The sequence below is a fragment of the Hyla sarda genome (genome assembly GCF_029499605.1).
Source record: "Hyla sarda isolate aHylSar1 chromosome 1 unlocalized genomic scaffold, aHylSar1.hap1 SUPER_1_unloc_9, whole genome shotgun sequence".
NCBI lineage: Eukaryota > Metazoa > Chordata > Amphibia > Anura > Hylidae > Hyla > Hyla sarda.
In genome coordinates this window covers 566,328-589,235 of record NW_026607595.1, presented here as the reverse complement: position 1 = coordinate 589,235, position 22,908 = coordinate 566,328, and the positions used below count along the sequence as shown (strand labels likewise).

General features: G+C 44.6%; 1 pseudogene; it reads right to left on the bottom strand.

Moving 5' to 3' along the window:
• LOC130298313 (zinc finger protein 850-like) overlaps window positions 1-22,908 on the bottom strand; it is a 422,064-nt pseudogene that overhangs the window by 42,088 nt on the left and 357,068 nt on the right.

Sequence of the window (22,908 nt, the reverse complement as noted above, 5' to 3'; positions counted from 1 at the left end):
TGCAGAGTATTACTCGGGGCCCCCTGCAGAGTATTACTCGGGGCCCCCCCCGCAGAGTAATACTCGGGCCCCCCCCCCCCCCCGCAGAGTATTACTCGGGGCCCCCCCCCCCGCAGAGTATTACTCGGGGGCCCGCCCTCCCGCAGAGTATTACTCGGGGCCCCCCCCCCCGCAGAGTATTATTCGGGGCCCCCCCCGCAGAGTATTATTCGGGGCACCCTCCCGCAGAGTATTACTCGGGGCCGGCCCCCCCCCCCCCCCGCAGAGTATTACTCGGGGCCCCCCCGCAGAGTATTACTCGGGCCCCCCCCCCCTCCGCAGAGTATTACTCGGGGCCCCCCCCCGCAGAGTATTACTCGGGCCCCCCCCCCTCCGCAGAGTATTACTCGGGGCCCACCCCCCCCCGCAGGAGTATTACTCGGGGCCCCCCCGCGCGCAGAGTATTACTCGGGGGCCCCCCCCGCAGAGTATTGCTCGGGGCCCCCCCGCAGAGTATTGCTTGGGGCCCCCCCAGCCCGCAGAGTATTGCTCGGGGCCCCCCCGCAGAGTATTGCTCGGGGCCCCACCCCCGCAGAGTATTGCTCGGGGCCCCCCCCCGCCGCAGAGTATTGCTCGGGGGCCCCCCCCCCCGCAGAGTATTGCTCGGGGCCCCCCCCCCGCAGAGTATTGCTCGGGGCCCCCCCCCGCAGAGTATTGCTCGGGGGCCCCCCCCCGCCAGAGTATTGCTCGGGGGCCCCCCCCCGCAGAGTATTGCTCGGGGCCCCCCCCCGCAGAGTATTGCTCGGGGCGGCCCCCCCCCGCAGAGTATTGCTCGGGGCCCCCCCCCCGCAGAGTATTGCCTCGGGGCCCCCCCCGCAGAGTATTGCTCGGGGCCCCCCCCCCGCAGAGTATTGCTCGGGGCCCCCCCCCGCAGAGTATTGCTCGGGGCCCCCCCCCGCAGAGTATTGCTCGGGGCCCCCCCCCGCAGAGTATTGCTCGGGGGCCCCACCCACCGCAGAGTATCGCTCGGGGGCCCCCCCCCCCCCGCAGAGTATCGCTCGGGGGCCCCCCCCCCCGCAGAGTATCGCTCGGGGCCCCCCCCCCCCCGCAGAGTATCGCTCGGGCGCCCCCCCCCCCGCAGAGTATTGCTCGGGGCCCCGCCCCCCCCGCAGAGTATTGCTCGGGGCCCCTCCCCCCGCAGAGTATTGCTCGGGGGGCCTCCCCCCCCCCGCAGAGTATTGCTCGGGGCCCCCCCCCGCAGAGTATTGCTCGGGGCCCCCCCCCGCAGAGTATTGCTCGGGGCCCCCCTCCCCGCAGAGTATTGCTCGGGGCCCCCCCACCGCAGAGTATTGCTCGGGGCCCCCCCCCGCAGAGTATTGCTCGGGGGCCCCCCCCCCCGCAGAGTATTGCTCGGGGCCCCCCCCCCCGCAGAGTATTGCTCGGGGCCCCCCCCCCCGCAGAGTATTGCTCGGGGCCCCCCCCCCGCAGAGTATTGCTCGGGGCCCCCCCCCCGCAGAGTATTGCTCGGGCCCCCCCCCCCGCAGAGTATTGCTCGGGGGCCCCCCCCCGCAGAGTATTGCTCGGGGCCCCCCCCCGCAGAGTATTGCTCGGGGCCCCCCCGCAGAGTATTGCTCGGGGGCCCCCCCCGCAGAGTATTGCTCGGGGCCCCCCCGCAGAGTATTGCTCGGGGCCCCCCCGCAGAGTATTGCTCGGGGCCCCCCCCGCAGAGTATTGCTCGGGGGCCCCCCCCGCAGAGTATTGCTCGGGGCCCCCCCCGCAGAGTATTGCTCGGGGGCCCCCCCGCAGAGTATTGCTCGGGGGCCCCCCCCGCAGAGTATTGCTCGGGGCCCCCCCCGCAGAGTATTGCTCGGGGCCCCCCCGCAGAGTATTGCTCGGGGCCCCCCCGCAGAGTATTGCTCGGGGCCCCCCCCCGGCAGAGTATTGCTCGGGGCCCCCCCCGTGCAGAGTATTGCTCGGGGCCCCCCCCGTGCAGAGTATTGCTCGGGGCCCCCCCCCGCAGAGTATTGCTCGGGCCCCCCCCCGCAGAGTATGCTCGGGCCCCCCCCCCGCAGAGTATTGCTCGGGCCCCCCCCCCGCAGAGTATTGCTCGGGCCCCCCCCCCGCAGAGTATTGCTCGTGGCCCCCCCCCCGCAGAGTATTGCTCGGGCCCCCCCCCCGCAGAGTATTGCCTCGGGCCCCCCCCCCGCAGAGTATTGCTCGGTCCCCCCCCCCGCAGAGTATTGCTCGGTCCCCCCCGCAGAGTATTGCTCGGTGTCCCCCCCGCAGAGTATTGCTCGGGTTCCCCCCCGCAGAGTATTGCTCGGGCCCCCCCGCAGAATATTAGTCGGCCGCCTGCAGAGTATCTACCCCGGCCCCCGCAGAGTATTACTTAGGCTACATTCACACTATGTGGCTTTTTCTCTTTGACCTTTGCCCTTATCGCCCGTTATTGTAACGGATCCTAACGGGAGTCGCCATAACGGGTAAAGAGGATCCGATCACATGACTGTGATTCCTGTAACATTCGTTATAATTCATAAAGACGTCACATGTCACATTCTTCTCCCGCTATCCTCCTAATGGACGTCACCTACCGGACACAAACGGCGCCAAACACCCCCCAAGAGAAACCCTCCCCCGCTACTAAAGGTCTTCTGCCCCTCCCCACAAACCGCTCTAAGGGGATTTATTATTAGTGGGAGGAGATTTCTCTTTTCTATCTGTAGCGCAATTGTTTGTGCAGTGAGTTATTTTGCGTCTTTTTTGATAGAGCAAAAAGCAAGGACTCGGTATTTGTGTATTGTGGAATGTGTTGTGCGGTGGAAACTAATTTATCGTGTGCGTTTTTTTGTTTTGACGCATTTTTTTTTCCAAATAAGTGTTTTTTTTTTTTACTGCAAAAAAAAGACAGGTGGGAAAGTGTTCTACCGAGACACCGGGGGATGCAGGAGCTGCTAAACTACAACTACTCCCATCATGGGACACTCATTCACATGATGGGAGTAGTTGTAGCAGCGCTGAGGGACGGCACTTGCACATCCCCACCCCCCCCGCTGCGGGACTCTTGGGTAAGTTAGGACTACTACTCCCATCCTGGACAGACTCCGCCCATAATGGGAGTTATAGTTCAGGGGCAGATCGCAGCAGGTCATTCTCAATAGACCCACTGCGATCCGCATTTATTAACTGTACAAGCCGGCGGCACAAGCGGCTCCACTGCTTTCATAATTTCCACCGCCGGGGGCTCTGATTGGCGGCGGGGATTATGAATTATGACAGCGTATACAGGAGCCGGCAGGGAGCGCAGTGGAGCCGCATGTACCGCCGATTTGTACAGTTAATAAATGCGGATCACAGTGGGTCTCTATAGAATGACCTGCTGCGATCGGCCCCTGGACTATAACTTCCATCATGGGCGGAGTCTGTCCATGATGGGAGTAGTAATCCTAATTGTCCGAGAAGAGTCCCGCAACTAGGGGATGTGCAAGTGCCATCTCTCATCACTGCTGTACAACTACTCCCATCATGGGACAGACTCTGGCCCCTGATGGGAGTAGTAGTCCAAGGGCAGAGGGACAGATCAAAAGGGGGTCTCACTCCTGAGACCTTTACTGCTCCGCCCCAAGTGATGTCATTAGGGGGCGGAGCTACACAGTCCAGGCCTGACTTTGTTCACATTATGCATTTTGCATAATGGAAACAGAGCCTTTCTGGCAGTGTGTTCCCAAACAGGGAGACTCCAGCTGTTGCTTAATTACAGCCCCCATGATGGGAGTTGTAGTTTAGCAACAATTGGAGGCTCCCTGTTTAGGAACACGCTGCATCATGTGCGCTCTCTCCAGGGGAGAGTGCAAAAAATGTACTAACCTATATTTCTTGTTTTTCTTTTGATTTTCTTTAGGATAGGTGAAGGCGGAGGACTACGATGATGACCAGCGTTTTTTTTTTTTATTTCAATAAAATGGTTAACGGGGGCTGTGGGGAGTGTTTTTTAAATTAAAAATATCTTACAATGTGTTGTGTTTTTTATAACTGAATTTTCAGGCTTAGTAGTGGAAGCCGTCTTGTAGACAGAATCCATTACTCAGCATTAGCCCCAAAATCAGCTAGCACTAACCTCCAATTCTTACCCTGGTACTCACCACCACAGGGGTGCTGGGAAAAACCAGTACCAACAGGCCCGGAGCGCCAAAAAAATAGCACTCCTGGGCTTAGGCGGTAACAAGTTGGCATTATTTGGGCTAGGGAGGGCCAGTAACAATGGTTCTCGATCACCCTGGTAACGTCAGGCTGTTGCTGGCTTGTTGGTATCTGGCTGATACTGAAAATATGGGGGAACCCTATGCGTTTTTTAAATAAAAAAAAGTGGTTCCCCCTATTTTCAGTATCAGCCAGATACCAACCAAGCAGAAACAGATGTTACCAGGGTGAGCAAGGACTGTTGTTACTGGCCCTCCCCAGCCTAAATAACACCAGCCTGTTACCGTCTAGGCCCAGGAGCGCCATTTTTGATGCTCCGGGCCTGTTGGTATTTGTTCTTCCCAGCACCCCTGTGGTTGTGGTGGGTACTGGGGTAATAATTGGGGGTTAGCTCTAAGCCCCGGCATAGTAATGGATTCTGTCTACCAGACGGCTTCCACTACTAAGCCTGAAAATTCAATTATAAAAAAAAACGGCACATTGGAAAAAACAAACAAAAAAAAAAAAACACAGCCCTCGTTAACTCTTTTGATATTTTACGAAAAAAAAAACTGGTCATCGTCATAATCCACTGAATCTGACGTAGTCCTCCTCATTCACGTTTCTGAAATGAGAAAGGAAAAAAAGGTTAGTACATTTTTGGCGCTCTCCACTGGGGTGTTCCTAAACAGGGAGTCTCTAGTTGTTGATGTGTGCCTACTGTATCCTGTATATACAGTCATCTATAGACGGCTGTATATACAGGATAGCGCACAAAGACTTAACCCAGAACTTCTCAGCAGCAGCGTGGGTTAACTCTTTTCTTGCTGGGCTCCTGTATAGTATACATGGGTACACTATGCAACCTTGTAGACTATACAGCCAGTGGAGGTAAGTAGTGATGCTCTGCACCCTGTATATGTATATACTATACATCGCTCATTATGCCACTACACTCAGTGGACTGGGCGCTCTGCATCTGACCCACACAGTGGTACCTGAAGGGAATGAAAAAATTGCCACAGGGTACAAAAATGAACAACCAAAATGATCTACAAAAAACTTCTACCTCCACCAACATTGATAAATTCCCCCCTAAATCCTTCCTTACCGTGGCCTATGTTCATGACCATCCCTTGGCACTGACACTTCACACTATACTCATTTGTTATATATAAGTGCTTGTCTTGCTTCATTGTATCCTATACACCAGACTGTTTAGTATGTACCAAATACTTGTTATAAATATCTCTTATTGTGACTATGTAACAGGTCTAGAATGTGTTAAATATTTGGAAAACCCAATAAAAATTATTGAAACAGAAAAAAGATGTTTGGTATTAACCTGTTGGGGACCAAGGGCATACCTGTACGCCTTTGGCGTTTCCGGTCACTCCCGCGTGCCGGGCAGTGATTGGAATGGGATGACTGCTGATATCTATCAGAGGCCATCCCTGCACATCGCCTGAGACCCCTGCCTTGTCGGCAATCGCCGTGATTCACCGGTCAATTCTGACTGGTGAATCACAGCTTGTCCGGGCTGATCGGGTCTCTGATGACTGGATCACCCAGAAAATATGGATGATCAGTGCTGTCAGTGACAGCTCCAACCACCCTGAAGGATAGGAGTGAGGTGGCAGGGGTGCTACCTCCTATTCCCTGTGATTGGCCAGTCAAGACTGATCGGCCAATCGCAGGTGGGTGGTTACAGTTGAGATCCCCCGCTCTGCCTGCCCCTGGAAGTCCGGGCAGAGCAGGGAAAGATGCGGGGGCAAGAGTGGCGGGGGCCTGACGGCAGAAACAAGTGTGACAGAGGATCGGGAGTAGCTGAGGCAGCGAGCGTCAGTGGTAGAGACAGCGGTAGCAGTGGCTGTCTGGGCATGCTGGGAGATGTAGTTTTGCAACAACTGGAGACACACTGGTTGGGAAACAGGGTCTATTTCCTAACTCAATGTTTCCCAACCTGTGTGCCTCCAGCTGTTGCAAAACCATAACTCCCAGCATCTGCTGACAGACCGTGCATGCTGGGAGTTGTAGTTTTGCAACAGCTGGAGGTACACTGGTGCAGAAACCCTGCGGTAGTCTGTTACCTAACTCAGTGTTTCCCAACCAGTGTGCCTCCAGCTGTTGCACAACTACAACTCCCAGCATCCATGGTCTGTAAGTGCATGCTGGGAGTTTACACACGGTCGAGTTTACAGCTTCAAGTTTGAGCTGTGGCAAATTTTCCGCCACAGCTCAAACTTCAAGCAGGAAACTCGCTGTGAACCTGATTGTGTGACTGTACCCTAAAAACACTACATGGACCCCCCCATAAAAATAAAAAATGTCTTGTACGCCCGGCACTGTTTCCAAAACATAGTAACATAGTCCATAAGGTTGAAAAAAGATTAGAGTCCATCAAGTTCAACCTATATCCCTAATGAGTCCCTACTGAGTTGATCCAGAGGAGGCAAAAAACCCTCATACTAGAGGTAAAGATTCCTTCCCGACTCCAAATATGAATAAATACCTGGATCAACGTTCTGTCCTTATAAATCTAGAATCCATAACCGGTGATGTTATTATTCTACAAATATGCATCCAGACCCCTTTTTATATTCTTTTACAGAGTTCCCCATAACACCTCCTCCGGGAGAGAATTCCACAGTCTCACTGCTCTTACAGTAAAGAACCCCCGTCTGTGCTGGTGTAGAAACCTTCTTTCCTCTAGACGTAGAGGATGCCCCCTTGTTATAGATACAGTCCTGGGTATAAATAGATCATGGAGAGATCTCTGTACGGTCCTGATATATTATATATATTATTTGGTCACCTCCGTGTTATATATACAGTCCTGGGTATAAATAGATCATGGAGAGATCTCTGCACTGTCCTGATATATTATATATATATTATTAGGTCACCTCCTTGTTATATATACAGTCCTAGGTATAAATAGATCATGGAGAGATCTCTGTACTGTCCTGATATATTATATATTATTAGGTCACATCCTTGTTATATATACAGTCCTGGGTATAAATAGATCATGGAGAGATCTCTGTACTGTCCTAATACATTATATATATTATTAGGTCACCCCCTTGTTATAGATACAGTCCTGGGTATAAATAGATCATGGAGAGATCTCTGTACTGTCCTGATATATTATATATATTATTAGGTCACCTCCTTGTTATATATACAGTCCTGGGTATAAATAGATCATGGAGAGATCTCTGTACTGTCCTGATATATCATATATATTATTAGGTCACCTCCTTGTTATATATACAGTCCTGGGTATAAATAGATCATGGAGAGATCTCTGTACTGTCCTGATATATTATATATATTATTAGGTCACCTCCTTGTTATATATACAGTCCTGGGTATAAATAGATCATGGAGAGATCTCTGTACTGTCCTGATATATTATATATATTATTAGGTCACCTCCTTGTTATATATACAGTCCTGGGTATAAATAGATCATGGAGAGATCTCTGTACTGTCCTGATATATTATATATATTATTAGGTCACCTCCTTGTTATATATACAGTCCTGGGTATAAATAGATCATGGAGAGATCTCTGTACTGTCCTGATATATTATATATATATATTATTAGGTCACCTCCTTGTTATAGATACAGTCCTGGGTATAAATAGATCATGGAGAGATCTCTGTACTGTCCTGATATATATATTACTAGGTCACCTCCTTGTTATAGATACAGTCCTGGGTATAAATAGATCATGGAGAGATCTCTGTACTGTCCCTGATATATTTATACATAGTTATTAGGTCGCCCCTAAGTCTTCTTTTCTCTAAACTAAATAACCCTAATTCTGATAATCTTTCTGGGTACTGTAGTCCTCCCATTCCCTGTATTACCCTGGTCGTCCGTCCAGCTGTTGCAAAATAAGAACTCCCTGTATTTCTGGACAGTCATTGACTGACAGACATGCTGGGAGTTTTGCAACAGCTGCAACAGCTGGAGCCCCCCTGTTTGGGAAACACTGCCATAGGGTATTTTTGGTGGTGGAGGCAAGTGCTATGCATGCATCCGGGTCCACGCTTATGAAAATTAACTTAGGTCTCAAATGCGCATGGCGCTCTCCAGAGCCCTGTCATATTTCTAGGCAACAGTTTAGGGCCACATATGGGGTATTTCCAACCTCAGGAGAAACTGCTACAAATTTTTGGTGGCTTTTTCTCCTTTTAACTCTTATGAAAAGGTAAAGTTGGGGCCTACACCGGCATGTTGCTGGTGTTGCTCCATACTTTTCATAAGAGGTAAAAGGGAAAAAAAAGACCCCCAAAATTTGTAACACAATTTCTCCAGAGTACGGAAATACCCCATATGTGGACGTAAAATGCTCTGCGGGCGCACAACAAGGCTCAGGAGTGAGAGCGCACTATGTACATTTGAGGCCTAAATTGGTGATTTGCACAGGGGTGGCTGATTTTACAGGAGTTCGGACATAAACAAAATAAAAAACACCCACATGTGACCCCATTTTAAAAACCACAACCCTCACGGAACATAAGGGGTATAGTGAGCCTTAACACCCCACAGGTGTTTGACAAATTTTCGTTAAAGTTGGATGGGAAAATGAAAAATTTGATTTATTTCAGTAAAATGCTGGTGTTACCATAAAGTTTTCATTTTCACAAGGGGTAATAGGAAAAAGCCCCCCAAAATTTGTAGCAATATTTCTTCTGAGTATGGAATACCCCATGTGTGGACGTAAAGTGCTCTGCGGGCGCAATACAGGGCTCAGAAGAGAAGGAGCACCATTGGGCTTTTGGAGTGAGAATTTGGCTGGAATTGAAGGCCATGTGTGTTTACAAAGCCCCCATAGTGCCAGAACAGTGGACCCCCCCCCCCACACACACACACATGTGACCCCATTTTGGAAACTACACCCCTCATGTAATGTAATAAGGGGTACAGTGAGCATTTACACCCCACAGGTGTCTGACAGGTTTTTGGAACAGTGGTCCGTGAAAATGATAAATGTCCTCTTGGGGTTTACATGTACTGTACTACAACACCAGAGATAAAAAGTTATCATCTAGGGATGAGCGAATCGACTTTGGATGCTTCATCAAAAGTGGATTCATATAAAACTTTGTTGTAATATTGTAAGGAGCGGGAGCATAAGCTATTTCCTAATCATCAGATGGACCAGGTCCTTTATCCTATAGTATCAGCCTTTTTATGTAGTATAAGCTATTTCCTAATCATCAGATGGACCAGGTCCTTTATCCTATAGTATCAGCCTTTTTATGTAGCATAAGCTATTTCCTAATCATCAGATGGACCGGTCCTTTATCCTATAGTATCAGCCTTTTTATGTAGTATAAGCTATTTCCTAATCATCAGAGGGACCGGGTCCTTTATCCTATAGTATCAGCCTTTTTATGTAGTATAAGCTATTTCCTAATCATCAGAGGGACTGGGTCCTTTATCCTATAGTATCCAGCCTTTTTATGTAGTATAAGCTATTTCCTAATCATCAGATGGACCAGGTCCTTTATCCTATAGTATCAGCCTTTTTATGTAGTATAAGCTATTTCCTAATCATCAGATGGACCAGGTCCTTTATCCTATAGTATCAGCCTTTTTATGTAGTATAAGCTATTTCCTAATCATCAGAGGGACCGGGTCCTTTATCCTATAGTATCAGCCTTTTTATGTAGTATGAGCTATTTCCTAATCATCAGAGGGACCGGGTCCTTTATCCTATAGTATCAGCCTTTTTATGTAGTATAAGCTATTTCCTAATCATCAGAATGCCAGGTCCTTTATCCTATAGTATTTAGCCTTTTATGTAAAATAAGCAATTTCCTAATCATCAGATGGACCAGGTCCTTTATCCTATAGTATCAGCCTTTTTATGTAGTATAAGCTATTTCCTAATCATCAGATGGACCGGGTCCTTTATCCTATAGTATCAGCCTTTTTATGTAGTATAAGCTATTTCCTAATCATCAGAGGGACCAGGTCCTTTATCCTATAGTATCAGCCTTTTTATGTAGTATAAGCTATTTCCTAATCATCAGATGGACCGGGTCCTTTATCCTATAGTATCAGCCTTTTTATGTAGTATAAGCTATTTCCTAATCATCAGATGGACCGGGTCCTTTATCCTATAGTATCCAGCCTTTTTATGTAGTATAAGCTATTTCCTAATCATCAGATGGACCAGGTCCTTTATCCTATAGTATCGGCCTTTTTATGTAGTATAAGCTATTTCCTAATCATCAGAGGGACCGGGTCCTTTATCCTATAGTATCAGCCTTTTTATGTAGTATAAGCTATTTCCTAATCATCAGAGGGACCGGGTCCTTTATCCTATAGTATCCAGCCTTTTTATGTAGTATAAGCTATTTCCTAATCATCAGATGGACAAGGTCCTTTATCCTATAGTATCAGCCTTTTTATGTAGTATAAGCTATTTCCTAATCATCAGATGGACCAGGTCCTTTATCCTATATTATTTAGCCTTTTATGTAAAATAAGCAATTTCCTAATCATCAGATGGACCAGGTCCTTTATCCTATAGTATCAGCCTTTTTATGTAGTATAAGCTATTTCCTAATCATCAGATGGACCGGGTCCTTTATCCTATAGTATCAGCCTTTTTATGTAGTATAAGCTATTTCCTAATCATCAGAGGGACCAGGTCCTTTATCCTATAGTATCAGCCTTTTTATGTAGTATAAGCTATTTCCTAATCATCAGAGGGACCGGGTCCTTTATCCTATAGTATCAGCCTTTTTATGTAGTATAAGCTATTTCCTAATCATCAGATGGACCGGGTCCTTTATCCTATAGTATCCAGCCTTTTTATGTAGCATAAGCTATTTCCTAATCATCAGAGGGACCAGGTCCTTTATCCTATAGTATCCAGCCTTTTTATGTAACATAAGCTATTTCCTAATCATCAGATGGACCGGGTCCTTTATCCTATAGTATCAGCCTTTTTATGTAGTATAAGCTATTTCCTAATCATCAGATGGACCGGGTCCTTTATCCTATAGTATCAGCCTTTTTATGTAGTATAAGCTATTTCCTAATCATCAGATGGACCAGGTCCTTTATCCTATAGTATCAGCCTTTTTATGTAGTATAAGCTATTTCCTAATCATCAGATGGACCGGGTCCTTTATCCTATAGTATCCAGCCTTTTTATGTAGTATAAGCTATTTCCTAATCATCAGAGGGACCAGGTCCTTTATCCTATAGTATCCAGCCTTTTTATGTAGTATAAGCTATTTCCTAATCATCAGAGGGACCAGGTCCTTTATCCTATAGTATCCAGCCTTTTTATGTAGTATAAGCTATTTCCTAATCATCAGATGGACCAGGTCCTTTATCCTATAGTATCGGCCTTTTTATGTAGTATAAGCTATTTCCTAATCATCAGAGGGACCGGGTCCTTTATCCTATAGTATCAGCCTTTTTATGTAGTATAAGCTATTTCCTAATCATCAGAGGGACCGGGTCCTTTATCCTATAGTATCCAGCCTTTTTATGTAGTATAAGCTATTTCCTAATCATCAGATGGACCAGGTCCTTTATCCTATAGTATCACCCTTTTTATGTAGTATAAGCTATTTCCTAATCATCAGATGGACCAGGTCCTTTATCCTATAGTATTTAGCCTTTTATGTAAAATAAGCAATTTCCTATTCATCAGATGGACCAGGTCCTTTATCCTATAGTATCAGCCTTTTTATGTAGTATAAGCTATTTCCTAATCATCAGATGGACCGGGTCCTTTATCCTATAGTATCAGCCTTTTTATGTAGTATAAGCTATTTCCTAATCATCAGAGGGACCAGGTCCTTTATCCTATAGTATCAGCCTTTTTATGTAGTATAAGCTATTTCCTAATCATCAGATGGACCGGGTCCTTTATCCTATAGTATCCAGCCTTTTATGTAGCATAAGCTATTTCCTAATCATCAGAGGGACCAGGTCCTTTATCCTATAGTATCAGCCTTTTTATGTAACATAAGCTATTTCCTAATCATCAGATGGACCGGGTCCTTTATCCTATAGTATCAGCCTTTTTATGTAGTATAAGCTATTTCCTAATCATCAGATGGACCAGGTCCTTTATCCTATAGTATCAGCCTTTTTATGTAGTATAAGCTATTTCCTAATCATCAGATGGACCGGGTCCTTTATCCTATAGTATCAGCCTTTTTATGTAGCATAAGCTATTTCCTAATCATCAGATGGACCGGGTCCTTTATCCTATAGTATCCAGCCTTTTTATGTAGTATAAGCTATTTCCTAATCATCAGAGGGACCAGGTCCTTTATCCTATAGTATCAGCCTTTTTATGTAGTATAAGCTATTTCCTAATCATCAGAGAGACCGGGTCCTTTATCCTATAGTATCAGCCTTTTTATGTAGTATAAGCTATTTCCTAATCATCAGAGAGACCGGGTCCTTTATCCTATAGTATCAGCCTTTTTATGTAGTATAAGCTATTTCCTAATCATCAGATGGACCAGGTCCTTTATCCTATAGTATCAGCCTTTCTATGTAGCATAAGCTATTTCCTAATCATCCGATGGACCGGGTCCTTTATCCTATAGTATCAGCCTTTTTATGTAACATAAGCTATTTCCTAGTCATCAGATGGACCAGGTCCTTTATCCCATAGTATCAGCCTTTTTATGTAGTATAAGCTATTTCCTAATCATCAGATGGACCAGATCCTTTATCCTATAGTATCAGCCTTTTTATGTAGTATAAGCTATTTCCTAATCATCAGATGGACCAGGTCCTTTATCCTATAGTATCAGCCTTTTTATGTAGTATAAAATATTTCCTAATCATCAGATGGACCGGGTCCTTTATCCTATAGTATCAGCCTTTTTATGTAGCATAAGCTATTTCCTAATCATCAGATGGACAAGGTCCTTTATCCTATAGTATCAGCCTTTTTATGTAGTATAAGCTATTTCCTCATCATAATCAGATGGACCGGGTCCTTTATCCTATAGTATCAGCCTTTTTATGTAGTATAAGCTATTTCCTAATCATCAGATGGACCAGGTCCTTTATCCTATAGTATCCAGCCTTTTTATGTAGTATAAGCTATTTCCTAGTCATCAGATGGACCGGGTCCTTTATCCTATAGTATCAGCCTTTTTATGTAGTATAAGCTATTTCCTAATCATCAGATGGACCAGGTCCTTTATCCTATAGTATCCAGCCTTTTTATGTAGTATAAGCTATTTCCTAGTCATCAGATGGACCGGGTCCTTTATCTTATAGTATCAGCCTTTTTATGTAGTATAAGCTATTTCCTAATCATCAGATGGACCAGGTCCTTTATCCTATAGTATCAGCCTTTTTATATGGTATAAGGTATTTCCTAGTCATCAGATGGACCAGGTCCTTTATCCTATAGTATCCAGCCTTTTTATGTAGTATAAGCTATTTCCTAATCATCAGAGGGACCAGGTCCTTTATCCTATAGTATCAGCCTTTCTATGTAGCATAAGCTATTTCCTAATCATCAGATGGACCGGGTCCTTTATCCTATAGTATCAGCCTTTTTATGTAACATAAGCTATTTCCTAGTCATCAGATGGACCAGGTCCTTTATCCCATAGTATCAGCCTTTTTATGTAGTATAAGCTATTTCCTAATCATCAGATGGACCAGATCCTTTATCCTATAGTATCAGCCTTTTTATGTAGTATAAGCTATTTCCTAATCATCAGATGGACCGGGTCCTTTATCCTATAGTATCAGCCTTTTTATGTAGCATAAGCTATTTCCTAATCATCAGATGGACAAGGTCCTTTATCCTATAGTATCATCCTTTTTATGTAGTATAAGCTATTTCCTCATCATCATCAGATGGACCGGGTCCTTTATCCTATAGTATCAGCCTTTTTATGTAGTATAAGCTATTTCCTAATCATCAGATGGACCAGGTCCTTTATCCTATAGTATCCAGCCTTTTTATGTAGTATAAGCTATTTCCTAGTCATCAGATGGACCGGGTCCTTTATCCTATAGTATCAGCCTTTTTATGTAGTATAAGCTATTTCCTAATCATCAGATGGACCAGGTCCTTTATCCTATAGTATCCAGCCTTTTTATGTAGTATAAGCTATTTCCTAGTCATCAGATGGACCGGGTCCTTTATCCTATAGTATCAGCCTTTTTATGTAGTATAAGCCATTTCCTAATCATCAGATGGACCAGGTCCTTTATCCTATAGTATCAGCCTTTTTATGTGGTATAAGGTATTTCCTAGTCATCAGATGGACCAGGTCCTTTATCCTATAGTATCAGCCTTTTTATGTAGTATAAGCTATTTCCTAATCATCAGATGGACCAGGTCCTTTATCCTATAGTATCAGCCTTTTTATGTAGTATAAGCTATTTCCTAATCATCAGATGGACCAGGTCCTTTATCCTATAGTATCAGCCTTTTTATGTAGTATAAGCTATTTCCTCATCATAAGATGGATCGGGTCCTTTATCCTATAGTATCAGCCTTTTTATGTAGTATAAGCTATTTCCTCATCATCAGATGGACCAGGTCCTTTATCCTATAGTATCAGTCTTTTTATGTAGTATAAGCTATTTCCTAGTCATCAGATGGACCGGGTCCTTTATCCTATAGTATCAGCCTTTTTATGTAATATAAGCTATTTCCTAATCATCAGATGCACCAGGTCCTTTATCCTATAGTATCAGCCTTTTTATGTAGTATAAGCTATTTCCTAATCATCAGATGGACCGGGTCCTTTATCCTATAGTATCAGCCTTTTTATGTAGTATAAGCTATTTCCTAATCATCAGATGGACCGGGTCCTTTATCCTATAGTATCAGCCTTTTTATGTAGTATAAGCTATTTCCTAATCATCAGATGGACCGGGTCCTTTATCCTATAGTATCAGCCTTTTTATGTAGTATAAGCTATTTCCTAGTCATCAGATGGACCAGGTCCTTTATCCTATAGTATCAGCCTTTTTATGTAGCATAAGCTATTTCCTAATCATCAGATGGATCAGGTCCTTTATCCTATAGTATCAGCCTTTTTATGTAGTATAAGCTATTTCCTAATCATCAGATGGATCGGGTCCTTTATCCTATAGTATCAGCCTTTTTATGTAGTATAAGCTATTTCCTAATCATCAGATGGACCAGGTCCTTTATCCTATAGTATCAGCCTTTTTATGTAGTATAAGCTATTTCCTAATCATCAGATGGACCGGGTCCTTTATCCTATAGTATCAGCCTTTTTATGTAGTATAAGCTATTTCCTAATAATCAGATGGACCAGGTCCTTTATCCTATAGTATCCAGCCTTTTTATGGAGTATAAGCTATTTCCTCATCATCAGATGGACCGGGTCCTTTATCCTATAGTATCCAGCCTTTTTATGGAGTATAAGCTATTTCCTCATCATCAGATGGATCGGGTCCTTTATCCTATAGTATCAGCCTTTTTATGTAGCATAAGCTATTTCCTAATCATCAGATGGACCAGGTCCTTTATCCTATAGTATCAGCCTTTTTATGTAGTATAAACTATTTCCTAATCATCAGATGGATCGGGTCCTTTATCCTATAGTATCAGCCTTTTTATGTAGTATAAACTATTTCCTAATCATCAGATGGACCGGGTCCTTTAGCTGCCTCATCTAGGGTTTGTGATAAATAAAAGTATCTGCAGCGTCTTATGTTCAGAAGAGACGATCTTCAAGGGAGACGCGCGGATCCTGTCTGATGCCTTGAATTAAAGTCTCTATAATCATAATGAGAAGGGGCGGGGACAACACTGACGCGTTACATTCCCTATATACAACGTCAGGGACAATATTACATTTATTATAAGTCCAGTGTGCGGAGATGAATATAAGAATAATAAATCATATAAGAAAGAAAACTTTATTAACAATTGGTAACAAGTTTGGAGATGCAGTATATCAGGGGTCTCAAACTGGTGGCCCTCCAGATGTTGTATAACTTTAACTCCCAGCATGCCAGGACATGCCCGGACAGCCGTTGGCTGCAGATAACCGTTGTCGGCCATGTTACGGAATTTAACCCATTGCTTCAGGTACATTTGCTGTTCGAGGCCAAATTGGAAATGTTTTATCAATCAGGCCTGATAGATTGGAAGAAATGACACAGACTGGGATCTGTATACAGCGTCTTCTGACGTTTACTACATACAGCAGAATTCTTATAGGCAAAGATGAAAGGACGGCAAACTGCCCAATGATACCTGGTTACAAACAGGCGTCTTATCTCTAAGTAGGAAGGACGGGAAGTGTGAACGTCTTCAGACTCAGTAGCCTTGGAGTTTTCGGTACGCTCAGCAGTTGTGGTTCTTGTTTACAAGTTTCCTGGTTATAATTCTGGTAAAGTTCACACTCAGTTCATAATGAAGGAACATAGACAAGATGGTGGACTATAGACAACATGGTGATGATATACAAAATGGTGTATAATCATATAAAGGATTATTATAAAAGGTTATATAAAAATGTATAACAAGCTGACTTCCCTCACAGGCATGGTGGGAGTTGAAGTTTTTGCAACATCTGGAGGGCCGCCAATTTGAGACCCCTGCAGTATAAGATATATATAAATGTCAGATATCCTATGTACATGGTTAATATATAGATTTGTTATCTGCATCATTTATTGCTCTGAATTGGCTTCTCTCCTGTGTGAGTTCTTTCATGTTTAGCAAGATTTGATTTCTGAGTAAAACATTTTCCACATTCTAAACACGAAAATGGCTTCACCTCTGTGTGAGTTTTTTGATGATAAACAAGACTTGATCTCTCAGTAAAACATTTTCCACATTCTGAACATAAAAATGGCTTCTCCCCTGTGTGAGTTCTTTGATGATTAACAAGACTTGATTTCATAGTATAACATTTTCCACATTCTGAACATGGAAATGACTTCTCTCCAGTGTGAGTTCTCTGATGTCTAACAAGATTTGATTTACAAGTAAAGCATTTTCCACATTCTGAACATGAAAATGGCTTCTCCCCTGTGTGAGTTCTCTGATGTTCAACAAGATATGATTTTTGAGTAAAACATTTTCCACATTCTGAACATGAAAATGGCTTCTCTCCTGTGTGAGTTTTTTGATGATAAACAAGACTGGATTTCTCAGTAAAACATTTTCCACATTCTGAACATGGAAATGGCTTCTCACCTGTGTGAGTTTTTTGATGTTGAACAAGATTTGATTTGTCAGTAAAACACTTTCTACATTCTGAACATGAAAATGGTTTCGCCCCTGTGTGAGTTCTTTGATGTACAACAAGATATGATTTATTAGTAAAACATTTCTCACATTCTGAACATGAAAATAGCTTCTCCCCTGTGTGAATACTTTGATGTTTAACAAGACTTGGTTTCTCACTAAAATATTTCCCACATTCTGAACATGAAAATTGCTTCTTTACTGTGTGAGTTCTCTGATGTACAGCAAGATGTGATTGCTGAGTAAAACATTTCCCACATTCTGAGCATGAAAATGGTTTCTCTCCCGTGTGAGTTCTTTGATGTTGAACAAGATTTGTTTTCGCAGGAAAACATTTCCCACATTCTGAACATGAAAATGGCTTCTCTCCTGTGTGAGTTCTTTGATGTGTAACAAGACCTGATTTAAAAGGAAAACATTTCCCACATTCTGAGCATGAATATGGTTTCTTTCCTGTATGAGCTCGTTGATGTCCAACACCCCTTCTGTGACCTTTATTTTGCTGAACCTCCTGTGATGACTGAGAAGACAGGACCTGTATATAAGGATGAGATGACAGATCTTGGCTGTGAAGGGCTGAGGGTGTATCTGGGATAATGGAATGTTCTTCATATGTATCTTGTGTGATATCATCATCTGCTTTATAATCTGAAGATATAAGATTCTCCTCTGATCTCCTGCTACAAGAATCTGCAGAGAATAACACAGATTTTATTTGAACCTCTTAACAATTCAGGAAATTTAACCCCTTAAGGACACATGACGTTCTCATCCGTCTCCATTTCCGAGTCCTTAAGGACACATGACGTATGAGAACGTCATGTGTTTTACCGGCCCCCCGCAGCCATCTGGAGGGGAGCCGGTGCCCGATGCCTGCAGAAATCGTTCAGCAGGCATCGGGGCATATCGCCCAGGGGGGTCATGATGACCCCCCATGTCGGCGATGGCCGCAGATCGCTGGACAATTCAGTCAGAGATGGCCCCGAACAGCCATAGCCAGCAGTGGTGAGGTGGCACTGGTGCCACCTCATGATCGCCCTGATTCGTCAGCCAGTTTCCCGGCCGACCAATCAGGGCGCCTGCTGCGGGTGTCACTCCCGCAACCCGCTCCGCCCCTCTTCCGGAGGACGTGAGCGGGTCCGGGAAGAAGACCCCGGGTGCTGGGGACCCCGATCCCCGGCGTCCCTGTTGGGATCGGGGCCCCAGGAGCGACGGCGGCGGGACTGACCTGCGCAGCGTGGAGCAGCAGCAGCAGTAGGAGGTGAGTGACAGCCTCCTGCTGTTGCTTAGCAACAGCTCCCAGTATGCCCTTTTTGCAGTAGTAGTTATGCAACAGCAGGAGGCAGACCACCACAACTCCCAGCATTCCCTTATGGGCATGCTGGGACTTATAGTTTTGCAACAGCTGGAGGCACATTTTTTCTATGGAAAAGTGTACCTTCAGCTGTTGTAAAACTACAACTCCCAGCTTGCACAATCAGCTGAAGTGCATGCTGGGAGTTGTAGTGGTGCATCTGCTGGTTGAATAACTACAACTCCCAGCATGCCCGTTGGCTGTCGGTGACTGCTGAGAGTTGTAGTTTTGCAACAGCTGAAGGCACACTGGTTGTGAAGCAAGTAGCAAACCAGTGTGTCTCCAGCTGTTTCATAACTACAATCCCCAGCATCCCCAGCCAAAGTAGTATTCCTCCAGCTGTTGCATAACTACAAGATCCAGCATGCCCTTCTGCTGTCCGTACATGCTGGGGGTTGTAGCTTTTGCAACAGCTGAAGGCACACTGGTTGCAAAACACTGAGTTTGTTACCAAACTCAGTGTTTCACAACCAGTGTGCCTCCAGCTGTTGCAAAACTACAACTCCCAGCATGCACTGATAGACCGTACATGCTGGGAGTTGTAGTTTTGCAACAGCTGGATGTTTCTCCCCCCCAATGTGAATGTACAGGGTACACTCACATGGCGGAGGATTACAGTAAGTATCCGGCTGCAAGTTTGAGCTGCGGCAAATTTTCTGCCGCAGTTCAAACTGCCAGAGAGAAACTACTGTTAACCCCCGTCCGTGTGACTGTACCCTAAAAACACTACACTACACTAACACAAAATAAAATAAAAAGTAAAAAACACTACATAGACACATACCCCTACACAGCCCCCCTCCCCAATAAAAATGAAAAACGTCTGGTACGCCACTGTTTCCAAAACGGAGCCTCCAGCGGTAGCAAAACTACAACTGCCAGCATGCACTGATAGACCGTACATGCTGGGAGTTGTAGTTTTGCAACAGCTGGGGGTATTCCCCCCCCCAATGTGAATGTACAGGGTACACTCACATGGGCGGAGGTTTACAGTAAGTATCCGGCTGCAAGTTTGAGCTGCGGCAAATTTTCTTTTTTTAAAAATGTTAAATTTTTGGGAAAACAAGCATTTTAGGTAAAAAAAAGTAAAAATTTTTTACATATACAAAAGTCGTGAAACACCGGTAGGGTATTTAGGTTCACATTACCCCTGTTACGTTCCCCGAGGGGTCTAGTTTCCAAAATAGTATTCCATGTGTTCTGGCACCATAGGGGCTTCCTAAATGCGGCATGCCCCCAGAGCAAAATTTGCTTTCAAAAAGCCAAATGTGACTCCTTCTCTTCTGAGACCTGTAGTGCGCCAGCAGAGCATTTTTCACCCCCATATGGGGTGTTTTCTGAATCGGGAGAAATGGGGCTTCAAATTTTGGGGGGTATTTTCTGCTATTACCCTTTTTAAAAATTTAAAAATTTTGGGAAACCAAGCATTTTAGGTAAAAAAAAATTTTTTTTTACATATGCAAAAGTCGTGAATCACCTGTGGGGTATTAAGGTTCACTTTACCCCTTGTTATGTTCCCCGAGGGGTCTAGTTTCCAAAATGGTATGCCATGTTTTTTTTGCTGTCCTGGCACCATAGGCGCTTCCTAAAGATGACATGCCCCCCAAAAATCATTTGTCGCTCCTTCCCTTCTGAGCCCTCTACTGCGCCCGCCGAACACTTTACATAGACATATGAGGTATGTGCTTACTCGAGAGAAATTGGGTTTCAAATACAAGTAAAAATTTTCTCCTTTTACCCCTTGCAAAAATTCAAAAATTGGGTCTATAAGAACATGCGAGTGTAAAAAATGAAGATTTTGAATTTTCTCCTTCACTTTGCTGCTATTCCTGTGAAACACCTAAAGGGTTAATACACTTACTGAATGTCATTTTGAATACTTTGGGGGGTGTAGTTTTTATAATGGGGTCTTTTATGGGGTATTTCTAATATAAAGACCCTTCAAATCCACTTCAAAACTGAACTGGTCCCTGAAAAATAGTGAGTTTGAAAATTTTGTGAAAAATGTCAAAATTGCTGCTGAACTTTGAAGCCCTCTGGTGTCTTCTAAAAGTAAAAAATCATAAATTTTATGATGCAAACATAAAGTAGACATTGTATATGTGAACCCAAAAAAAATATATTTTGAATATCCATTTTCCTTACAAGCAGAGAGCTTCAAAGTTAGAAAAATGCAAAATTTTCTTTTTTTTTCATCAAATTTTGGGATTTTTCACCAAGAAAGGATGCAAGTTACCACAAAATTTTACCATTAAGTTAAAGTAGAATATGTCACGAAAAAACAATCCCGGAATCAGAATGATAACTAAAAGCATCAGAGTTATTAATGTTTAAAGTGACAGTGGTCAGATTTGCAAAAAACACTCTGGTCCTTAAGGTGTAAAATGGCCTGGTCCTTAAAGGGGTATTCCGCCCCTAGACATCTTATCCCCTATCCAAAGGATAGGGGATAAGATGTCAGATCGCCGGGGTCCCGCTGCTGGGGACCCCGGGGATCGCCGCTGCGGCACCCCGCTATCATTACTGCGCAGAGCGAGATCGCTCTGCACGTAATGACGGGCAATACGGGGGCCGGAGCATCGTTATGTCACGGCTCCGCCCCTCATGACGTCACGGTCCGCCCCCGTCAATACAAGTCTATGAGAGGGGGCGTGGCGGTCGTCACACCCCCTGCCATAGACTTGCATTAAGGGGACGGGCTGTGATGTCATGAGGGGCGGAGCCATGACGTCACGCTGCTCTGGCCCTTGTATCGCCCGTCATTACGCACAGAGCGAACTTGCTCTGTGCAGTAATGATGGCGGGGTGCTGCAGCAGCGATCCCCGGGGTCCCCAGCAGCGGGACCGCGGCGATCTAACATCTTATCCCCCCTATCCTTTGGATAGGGGATAAGATGCCAGGGGCGGAATACCCCTTTAAGGGGTTAAGCTTTCCTTTAAGAGCCAAAACTCTTATTTTGCCATAACATTTTTGCGGCGCCGATCCTTCATTCACTGTGCGGTACAATTATTTCTCAGGTGAATACGATCACGATACTCAGTTTGCATAGTTTTTGTTACGCTTTACTACTTTTTAACCCCTTAAAGGGGCACTCCACTGCTCCAGTGTTCAAAACATTTTGTTACGAACGCTGGGCTCGGGCTGTGGGGGTCGTGATGTCACGGTCCCGCCCCTCATAATGTCATGCCACGCCCTATCAATGTAAGTCTATTGGAGGGGGCGGGCTGTGGGGGGGGGAATGTGTGATGTCACGAATGCTGGGAGTCAAAGAACGCTGGGAGTGGCAGTTACAAACTACAACACCCAGCATGCCCTCATACAGCCTATACCTCTGCAGCAGACCCAAAACTGCGAGTACCAGCATGTTGCACAATTACTTTTACTATACTAGTATATGGTGAAACATGCTGGGAGTAGTTTTGGGTTGGGTCAGCTGCAGAGCCATAGGCCGTATCAGGGCATACTGGGTGATGTAGTTAAATACTTCAACTCCCAGCATTCCTTGACACAGCTTCTGGCTTTGCAGCCGACCCGAAACTACAACTCCCAGTATGTTGTACCATGACCTATTCTACTATATAGTGCAACATGCTGGGAGTTGTAGTTTTGCAACAGGCAGAGAGCCTTAGGTTTCAGATCACTGATTTATAGCATAAAAAATAGCAAATAAAATATTTTAAAAAAATTTGAAATAAATGTGAAAAAGCCCCTCCCCTAATAAAAGTTTGATTACACCCCCCTTCCTTTTCCCATTTTTGGAATAAAATTATGTAAACAAAAATAAACAAACATATTTGGTGTAAATATCTGAACTATTATAATGTTGTTAATTAAACCGCACAGTGAATGGCGCAAATATAAAAAATAGAGAAAAAAAAGTATAAAAAGCGAAACAAAAACTACAAATCACGGTGCAAATAATAACGATCCCTCATATAGGAAAATAAAGTGTTATGGGGGCAGAAATATTACAGAAAAATTACACAAAAAAGTTATAATACAATATAATACAATAATAATATAATACAATAACACAAAACCTATATATATTGGGAATCGATGTCATTGTTTGGACACAATATAGATGACGTCATTGGTACCGAAAAGTGCTCTGCATAAGAATGGAAG